At 38.4% G+C, this 10,387-nt stretch overlaps 1 pseudogene; it reads right to left on the bottom strand.

Moving 5' to 3' along the window:
• Positions 1–205: 205 nt before the first annotated feature.
• Positions 206–9,777, bottom strand: LOC136118574 (cilium assembly protein DZIP1 pseudogene; annotated as a pseudogene).
• Positions 9,778–10,387: the final 610 nt, after the last annotated feature.

The raw sequence follows: 10,387 nt of genomic DNA on the forward strand, positions 1-10,387 counted from the left end.
ATCCTTTAAAATACTGTTGACAATTTGTTTTTTAATAGCTGCATTAGGTGCCACAAAAGGGACTCTTGTTCTTTGAGAGTCAGCTTCCTTGTTGTAGGAGATACTGCCAAGCAGGAGCATTAGAGTCGTGTAGGCAGTACTGAAATACTGCGCTACTGCAGTACTGCTGGCGTCTGGAAGGGCCTCCTGAAGCGTGGGGTGACAGTTACACATTTGAAGAGTCACTCCAATCAGTCTTGGTTACTAAGCTGCTTTTCAGTGTGCTGGATTCATCCTGAGGTCCTTCTCCCTTTGGCCCTTTCAGGTTAGTTGCACCCCAGGCACTTGGCACTTAAGTAGAATTTGACCCATTCTTCACAGGTGGAGGTTCCTTCTGTTCTCTTCCAATTCTTCTCCCCAAAGATTTCTCTTCCTCTAAGGATGATATGTCCCAGTCATCATCGTCCACATCTGCACACTTTAGATCTTTTTGTTCTTTTTTGATGAACGCCTCTGCAACATTAAGCCCACCAACTGGCTTATTCACATTTCTGTGATTTGAAACTGTCTTTTCAACTTTTCCAGTTAATGTTTTAATGGAGGTTCCTGTGGGCTTGGGAGAAATATCAGAGTCCTTAAGTTCACCTCCCTCAGTCCAGTCAGTGTCACTTTTGACAGTGCTCCTTCCAAAGCTACTCTTGTTGCTTTTAGATGACAGCACAGGAAGTAAGTCTGGCGAGGCATAGGCCTGGCTGAGGTCCTCATCGTCCAACTCTTCCTCTGAACTGAAGGGAGGGGTCGCAGTAGTTGAAGACTTTCTGGGAAAATGATCTTCTGTGATATATTTCTTAACTTTTGGAACAGGTGTCCTATCAGTAAAAACAGGTCTTTGTCTAACCAACTGTCTGCTTTTGGGAGGAAGATGTATTGCTTTGGGTATTTCTCCAGGTGAAAGGGTGTCCACTCGAGAAGCACTGTACCTGTCTGTGGACAGTAGTGTTCTCTGCTCCATTTTACGGCTGACCTGACGTTCAAGGAATTCACGAATTGGCTGAATGTTAGGTACTTGTCATTCCCGCTCATGTCTTGCTGATACTATGGTTCTTAGCACTCTATTCAAGTGGTCACCTGGAATACCACGTATATCTGCATTAATCCGCAAGGTTTCCAGTAACTCCACCAAACTCTTCTCCAAGACTGTTCTTATTTCCTTAGTGAGGGAAGGGTTATTCTTCAGTTTTCCTTAAATGTATCTTGTTATTTAATTTCTGTTCATTTTCCTTTCCTTTTTCTTCTTCTGAAAGTTCTTCTATTGGTTCCAGTATGTGCAATGAGAATGCCTGTTCATGTGCCATTGTTAGACTTGACTTAGCGTCCGAAGTCTGTGGTGCTGGGGTATTCATAGGTACGGTTGGGATAGTTGGCTTAGATTCAAAAGTTTGCCAGGTTAAAGGATTCCCTCTGGCTTCACTGACACTGTTTAATGGTTTACTGGTAAACTCTTTAATCTTTTGTCTCTGAGTGATGATCAGCTCTTTCTGCTCCTGGAGCCTCTGCCCTAGCTCTTCTATCCTTTTCTTGTAGAATACATTACTTGCGTTTAGATCATCTATCATTAGGCTTCGAAGTTTCTCTATATGTGACAGGAGCAGGCTCTTCTCTTTCTTGTGTTCTTGATGAAGAGCCTGAGCTCAAGCTGTCCACTTGCTTTCCTGACTATCAAGAAGTTGCATCACATTTTGGAAATCCTGGGGTTGCTGAGGACGTTCTTCTTTCAACTCATTTGCATCTTTTAACGTGCCTGTGCCTGACTTGATCTGCATGTTGGACTTCTGGACTTCTGACAATTGCTATTCTGATGCTGAATTCTTAGAAGTTAGTTCTTTAAACTCCATCATAAACATTTCCTTGACTTCTTCCATTTCATCAACTAGTTTCTCCTTTTCTTCTTTCCATCTATCGAATAACTTCAGAAATTCTTCCTCTTTTGTTTTCTACATTTCATATTCCTTAGAGAATCTGACTGCATGGCCATGCTGTGCAGCCTCTAGCTGACACTTGGTGAGCTCCTTCAACATGGTGGTCTCATTCTGGAGCTTGTCAGTCTGTACCCTTGTCTTATACTCTGCAAGATGGGAATCTTCAGGGTGGCAGCACTGAATACGACTTTGTAGAAACGCTTGGTTCATAAAGACCTTGTCACAAAAACGGCACTGGTAATACCTGGCTTTGGCCTCAATCATCAGCTGCTGGGTGGAAATCAACTTTTTCCTGCGTTTACGCTCTTCCTTGAGTAACTTGATCTCACTGGCCTGCTTGGTGAGGAGTTTCTTGCTCTGCTCGCACTAGGCCAGGCCCAGGCGCAGCCACTCCTCCAGGTTGTGCAGCTGCGAGCTGAGAACTCCTGTGAGTGTAAGTTGAGTGTAAGTCTCTTTTACTTTTTATAAGAGACTCACTTAAGAACACATATAGATTGAAAGTTAAGTGATGGATAATAACATGTAAGCTATAAGAAAATCAATGTAACGTAAAGGAAAATTAAAATTAAAACCACACTGAGACATGACTATCCGTTAGAATGGCTAAAATTAGAAAGATGGACAAAACTACGTGTTGTCAAGAATATGGAGCAACCAAACTCTCATATACTAGTTGTGGGAATGCAGACTGCTACACGCTCATTCAAAAACTGCTTGACAGATATTATAACTAAACATATTCAAGAAAAACTAGTGCGTATGCTCTAAGTAAATAAATAAAAATTACCTGTACTAAATGGTTCAGAGCAGCAATGAGGTATCACCTCCACCAGTCAGAATGGCTATCATCAAAAAGTCTACAAATAATAAATGCAGGGGAGGGTATGGAGAAAAGGGAACCCTCCTACACTGCTGGTGGGAATGTAAATTGGTTCAGCCACTATGGAAAACAGTATGGTGGTTCCTTAAAAAATTAAAAATAGAGCTACCATGTGATCCAGCAATATCACTCCTTGGTGTATATCCTGAAACTATGAAAACTCTAGTTTCGAAAGATACATGGACCCCAGTGTTCATAGCAGCATTGTTTACAATAATGAAGACATGGAAGCAACCCAAGTGCACTCCAACAGACAATGGTCTTAAGAAGATTGTGTGTGTATATACACACAATGGAACATTACTCATCCATAAATAAGAATGAAATACTGCCATTTGCAGCAACATGGATGGACCTAGAGAATATTATGCTGAGTGAAACAAGTCATACAGAGAAAAACAAATACTGTTTGACATCACTTATATATGGAATCTAAAATATAATACAAATGAACCTATATACAAAACAGAAACAGACTCACAGACATAGAAAACAAACTTATGATTACCAAAGGGGAAAGGAATGAGGGGGGAGGGACAAATTAGAAGTTTGGGATTAACAGATACAAACTACTATGCATAAAATAGATAAGCAATAAGGATTTACTGTATAGCACAGGGAATTATACCCAACATCTTGTACTAACATATAATGGAATATAATCTGCAAAAAAATGAAAAACAATCATTATGCTGTACACCTGAAACTAAAGCATTATTGTAAATCAACCATACTTCAATAAAAAAATTTTTATTTCTAAGTTCACCATACAATCTTTATTTCTTCCAATATTTCCTACATTTTGCTGTAATTAACTTTTCTGAAACATAAATATCTGATTATGTCTCTTGTCTACTCAGAAATCTCTACAGTCTCTTCATGGCTTAGAAGGAAAATTATGATGGTTGGCACATTGTAGATACCAATTACCAGTCCACATGCACATGCCTTTCCTTCACCCCCAGTCTTCTCTTCCATGTTCACACCAGTTCTCAGTGTCACAGTCACATGGAATTCATTGTTTCATGAGCATAGCCATACTTTTTAACTTGCATTTATTTAAACCATCTGACCACATGGAATTGCCTATCCCGACCTGAAACTTAGCTCAGAAAATTCAGTGTTATGCCTTCCATGAACATGTCTTTAAACACTTTTGAAATTAAGTAGCATCTCCCGTGATCACACAGCCTTTGCTGTATATGTAGTAATCTAGCACTCACCTTGTGTGGAGTGATCTAGTATTCACCTTGCTCTGCTTTTTCTTTTTCTTTTTTTTTTTTGGGAGGGGGGCGGTTAGTTAATGACTTCTCTCTCAACTATTACAAAAGAGTATTGTCTTTTTTTTTTACCATCTTTATTGGAGTATAATTGCTTTACAATGGTGTGTTAGTTTCTTCTTTACAACAAAGTGAATCAGCTGTACATATACATATATCCCCATATCTCTTGACTCTCGTGTCTCCTTCCATCTCACCCTCCCTATCCCACCCCTATAGGTGGTCACAAAGCACTGAGCTGATCTCCTTGTGCTACGTGGCTGCTTCCCACTAGCTATCTATTTTACATTTGGTAGTGTATATATGTCTGTGCCACTCTCTCACTTTGTCCCAGCTTACCCTTCCCCTCCCCATGTCCTCAGTCCATTCTCTAGTAGGTCTGCGTCTTTATTCCCATCTTTCCTCTAGGTTCTTTGTGACCTTTTTTTTTCTTTAGATTCCATATATATGTGTTAGCAGACGGTATTTTTTTTTCTTTTTCTGACTTTACTCGTATGACAGACTAGGTCCATCCACCTCACTACAAATAAATCAATTTCATTTCTTTTTGTGGCTCAGTAATATTCCATTGTATATATGTGCCAAATCTTCTTTATCCTTTCATCTGTCGATGGACACATAGGTTGCTTCCATGTACTGGCTATTGTAAATAGAGTTGCAATGAAAGTTGTGGTACATGACTCTTTTTGAATTATGGTTTTCTCAGGGTATATGCCCAGTAGTGGGATTGCTGGGACATATGGTAGGTCTATTTTTAGTTTTTTAAGGCACCTCCATACTGTTCTCCATAGGGGCTGTATCCATTTACATTCCCACTAACAGTACAGGAGGGTTCCCTTTTCTCCACACCCTCTCCAGCATTTACTGTTTGTATATTTTTTGATGATGGCCATTCTGACCGGTGTGAGGTGATACCTCATTGTAGTTTTGATTTGCATTTCTCGAATGATTAGTGATGTTGAGCATACTTTCATTTGTTTCTTGACAATCTGTATATCTTCTTTGGCGAAATGTCTATTTAGGTCTTCTGCCCATTTCTGGATTGGGTGGTTTTTTTTTTTTGATGTTGACCTGCATGAGCTGCTTGTAAATTTTGAAGATAAACCCTTTGTCAGTTGCTTCATTTGCAGATATTTTCTCCCATTCTGAGGGTTGTCTTTTCATCTTGTTTATGGTTTCCTTTGCTGTGCAAAAGCTTTTAAGTTTCATTAGGTTCCATTTGTTTATTTTTATTTCCATTTCTGTAGGAGGGTAGGTCAAAAAGGATCTTGCTGTGATTTTTGTCATAGAGTGTTCTGCCTATGTTTTCCTCTAAGAGTTTTATAGTGTCTGGCCTTAACATTTAGGTCTTTAATCCATTTTGAGTTTATTTTTGTGTATGGTATTCGGGAGTGTTCTAATTTCATTCTTTTACATGTAGCTGTCCAGTTTTCCCAGCACCACTTATTGAACAGGCTATCTTTTCTACATTGTGTATTCTTGCCTCCTTTATCAAAAATAAGGTGACCAAATGTGTGTGGGTTTATCTCTGGACTTTGTATCCTGCTCCATTGATCTATATTTCTGTTTTTGTGCCAGTACCATACTGTCTTGATTACTGTAGCTTTGTAGTATAGTCTGAAATCGGGAGCCTCATTCTTCCAGCTACATTTTTCTTTCTCAAGGTTGCTTTGGCTATTCGGAGTCTTTTGTGTTTCCATACAAATTGTGAAATTTTTTGTTCTAGTTCTGTGAAAAATGCCAGTGGTAGTTTGATAGGGATTGCACTGAATCTGTAGATTGCATTGGGTAGTATAGTCATTTTCACAGTGTTGATTCTTCCAATCCAAGAACATGGTATGTCTCTCCATCTGTTTGTATCATCTTTAATTTCTTTCATCAGTGTCTTATAGTTTTCTGCATACAGGTCTTTTGTCTCCTTAGGTAGCTTTATTCCTAGTTATTTTACTCTTTTTGTTGCCGTGGTAAATGGGAGTGTTTCCTTAATTTCACTTTCAGATTTTTCATCATTAGTGTATAGGAATGCCAGAGATTTCTGTGCATTAATTTTGTATCCTGCTACTTTACCAAATTCATTGATTAGCTCTAGTAGTTGCCTGGTAGCATCTTGAGGATTCTGTATGTATACTATCATGTCATCTGCAAATACTGAGAGTTTTACTTCTTCTTTTCCAATTTGGATTCCTTTTATTTCTTTTTCTAATTTGATTGCTGAGGCTAAAACTTCCAAAACAATGTTGAATAATAGAGGTGAGAGTGGGCAACCTTGTCTTGTTCCTGATCTTACTGGAAATGGTTTCAGTTTTTCACCATTGAGGACAATGTTGGCTGTGGGTTTGTCATATGTGGGCTTTATTATGTTGAGGAAAGTTCCCTCTATGCCTACTTTCTGGCGGGTTTTTAATCATAAATGGATGTTGAATTTTGTCGAATGCTTTTTCTGCATCTATTGAGATGATCATATGATTTTTAACCTTCAATTTGTAAATATGGTGTATCACATTGATTGATTTGCGTATTTTGAAGAATCCTTGCATTCCTGGGATAAACCCCACTTGATCATGGTGTATGATCCTTTTAATGTGCTGTTGGATTCTGTTTGCTAGTATTTTGTTGAGGATTTTTGCATCTATGTTCATCAGTGATAATGGCCTGTAGTATTCTTTCTTTGTGACATCTTTGTCTGGTTTTGGTATCAGGGTGCTGGTGGCCTCATAGATTGAGTTTGGGAGTACTCCTCCCTCTGCTATATTTTGGAAGAGGTTGAGAAGGATTGGTGTTAGCCCTTCTCTAAATGTTTGATAGAATTCACCTGTGAAGCTATCTGGTCCTGAGCTTTCATTTGTTGGAAGATTTTTAATCACAATTTCAATTTCAGGGCTTGTGACTGGTCTGTTTATATTTTCTATTTCTTTCTGGTTCAGTCTTGGAAGGTTGTGCTTTTCTAAGAATTTGTCCATTTCTTCCATGTTGTCCATTTTATTGGTATATAGTTGCTTGTAGTAATCTCTCATGATCTTTTGTATTTCTGCAGTGTCAGTTGTTACTTCTCCTTTTTCATTTCTAATTCTATTGATTTGAGTCTTCTTTTTTTCTTGATTAGTCTGGCTAATGGTTTATCAATTTTGTTTATCTTCTCAAAGAACCAGCTTTTAGTTTTATTGATCTTTGCTATCATTTCCTTCATTTCTTTTTCATTTATTTCTGATCTTATCTTTATGATTTCTTTCTTTCTGCTAACTTCAGGGTTTTTTTGTTCTTCTTTCTCTAATTGCTTTAGGTGTAAGTTTAGGTTGTTTATTAGAGATGTTTCTGGTTTCTTGAGGTAGGCTTGTATAGCTGTAAACTTCCCTCTTCGGACTGCTTTTGTGGCATCCCATAGGTTGTGGGTCATTATGATGTAATTGTCACTTGTTTCTAGGTAATTTTTGATTTCCTTTGATTTCTTTAGTGATCTCTTGGTTATTAAGTATTGTATTGTTTAGCCTCCATGTGTTTGTATTTTTTACAGATTTTTTTCCTGTAATTGATATCTAGTCTGATAGCACTGTGGTCGGAAAAGATACTTGATAAGATTTCAATTTTCTTAAATTTACTGAGGCTTGATTTGTGACCCAAGATATGATCTATCCTGGAGAATGTTCCATGAACACTTGAGAAAAACGTGTATTCTGTTGTTTTTAGAGGGAATATCCTATAGATATCAATTAAGTCCATCGTGTTTAATGTATCATTTAAAGCTTGTGTTTCCTTATTTATTTTCATTTTGGATGATCTGTCCATTGGTGAAAGTGGGGTGTTAAAGTCCCCTACTATGATTGTGTTACTATCGATTTCCCCTTTTATGGCTGTTAGTATTTGCCTTATGTATTGCGGTGCTCCCATGTTGGGTGCATAGATACTTACAATTGTTATATCTTCTTCTTGGATCGATCCCTTGATCATTATGTAGTGTCCTTCTTTGTCTCTAGTGATAGTCTTTATTTTAAAGTCTATTTTGTCTGATATGGGAATTGCAATCAAGCTTTCCTTTGATTTCCATTTTCATGGAATATCTTTTTGATCCCCTCACTTTCAGTCTGTATGTGTCCCTAAGTCTGAAGAGGGATTCTTGTAAACAGCATATATACAGGTCTTGTTTTTCTATCCATTCAGCCAGTCTATGTCTTTTGGTTGGAGCATTTAATCCATTTACATTTAAGGTAGTTATTGATATGTATGTTCCTATTACCATTTTCTTAAGGTTTGAGTTTGTTTTTGTAGGTCTTTTCCTTGTCTTGTGTTTCCTGCCTAGAGAAGTTCCTTAGCATTTGTTGTAAAGCTGGTTTGGTGGTGCTGAATTCTCTTAGCTTTTGCTTGTCTGTAAAAGTTTTAATTTCTCTGTTAAATCTGAATGAGATCCTTGCTGGGTAGAGTAATCTTGGTTGTAGGTTTTTCCCTTTCATCACTTTAAATATGTCCTGCCACTGCCTTCTGGCTTGCAGAGTTTCTGCTGAAAGATCAGCTGTTAACCTTATGGGGATTCCCTTGTATGTTATTTGTTGTTTTTCCCTAGCTGCTTTTAATATTTTTTCTTTGTATTTAATTTTTGATAGTTTGATTAATATGTGTCTTGGCCTGTTTCTCCTTGGATTTTTCCCGTATGGGACTCTCTGTGCTTCCTGGACTTGGTTAACTATTTCCTTTTCCATATTAGGGAAGTTTTCAACTATAATCTCTTCAAATATTTTCTCAGTCCCTTTCTTTTTCTCTTTTTCTTCTGAGACTCCTATAATTCGAATGTTGGTGTGTTTAATGTTGTCCCAGAGGTCTCTGAGGCTGTCCTCAATTCTTTTCATTCTTTTTTCTTTATTCTGCTCTGTGGTAGTTATTTCCAGTTTTTTGTCTTCCAGGTCACTTATCTGTTCTTCTGCCTCAGTTATTCTGCTACTGATTCCTTCTGGAGAATTTTTAATTTCATTTATTGTGTTGTTCATCATTGTTTGTTTGCTCTTTAGTTCTTCTGGGTCTCTGTTAAAGGTTTCTTGTTTTTTCTCCATTCTATTTCCAAGATTTTGGATATCTTTACTATCGTTATTCTGAATTCTTTTTCAGGTAGACTGCCTATTTCCTTTTCATTTGCTTGGTCTGGTTGGTTTTTACCTTCTCCTTCATCTGCTATGTCTTTCTCTGTTTTCTCATTTTGCTTAACTTACTGTGTTTGGGGTCTCCTTTTTGTAGGCTACAGGTTCATAGTTCCCGTTGTTTTTGGTGTCTGCCCCCAGTGGGTAAGGTTGGTTTAGTGGGTTGTGTAGGCTTCCTGGTGGAGGGGACTAGTGCCTGTGTTAGGTGGATGAGGCTGGATCTTGTCTTTCTGGTGGGCAGGTCCACGTCTGGTGGTGTGTTTTGGGGTGTCTGTGGACTTATTATGATTTTAGGCAGCCTCTCTGCTAATGGGTGTGGTTGTGTTCCTGTCTTGCTAGTTGTTTGGCATAGGGTGTCCGGCACTGTAGGTTGCTGGTCGTTGAGTGGAGCTGGGTCTTGGCCATGAGATGGAGATCTCTGGGAGATTTTTGCCGTTTGATATTACATGATGCTGGGCGTTGTCTTGTGGAGCAATATCCTGAACTCGGCTCTCCCACATCAGAGGCACATGCCTGATGCCCAACCAGAGCACCATGGCCCTGTCATCTCCATGTCTCAGAATAAAAGGGAGAAAGAAAGAAAGAAAGAAGGAAGGAAGGAAAGAGAGAGTGAGAGAGAGAGGGAGGGAAGGAGGGAGGAAGGAAGGAAGGAAGGGAGAAAAGAAAAGAAAGGAAAGTTATTAAATAAAAAATAATTATTAAAATTTTAAAAAATTTTAAGTAATCAAAAAAAAAAAAAAAGAAAGAAGAGTGCTACCAAACCAAAAAACAAGTCCACCAATGACTAACAATTACTAAAATCTATACTGAAACAAAATCAAACAAAAAAACCCCTGACAGACAGAACCCTAGGGCCAATGGTGAAAGCAAAGCTACATAGACGAAATCACACACAGTAGCATACACATACACACTCACAAAAAGAGCAAAAGGGAAAAATATTTATAAATATTGTTGCTCCCAAAGTCCACTGCCTCAATTTGGATGATTTGTTGTCTATTCAGGTATTCCACAGATGCATGTACATCAGGTTGATTGTGGAGATTTAATCCGCTGCCCCTAAGGCTGCTGGGAGAGATTTCCCTTTCTTTTCTTTGTTTGCACAGCACCTGGGAGTCAGCTTTGGATTTGGCCCTGCCTCTGTGT

This window comes from Phocoena phocoena, chromosome 2 (genome assembly GCF_963924675.1).
Source record: "Phocoena phocoena chromosome 2, mPhoPho1.1, whole genome shotgun sequence".
NCBI lineage: Eukaryota > Metazoa > Chordata > Mammalia > Artiodactyla > Phocoenidae > Phocoena > Phocoena phocoena.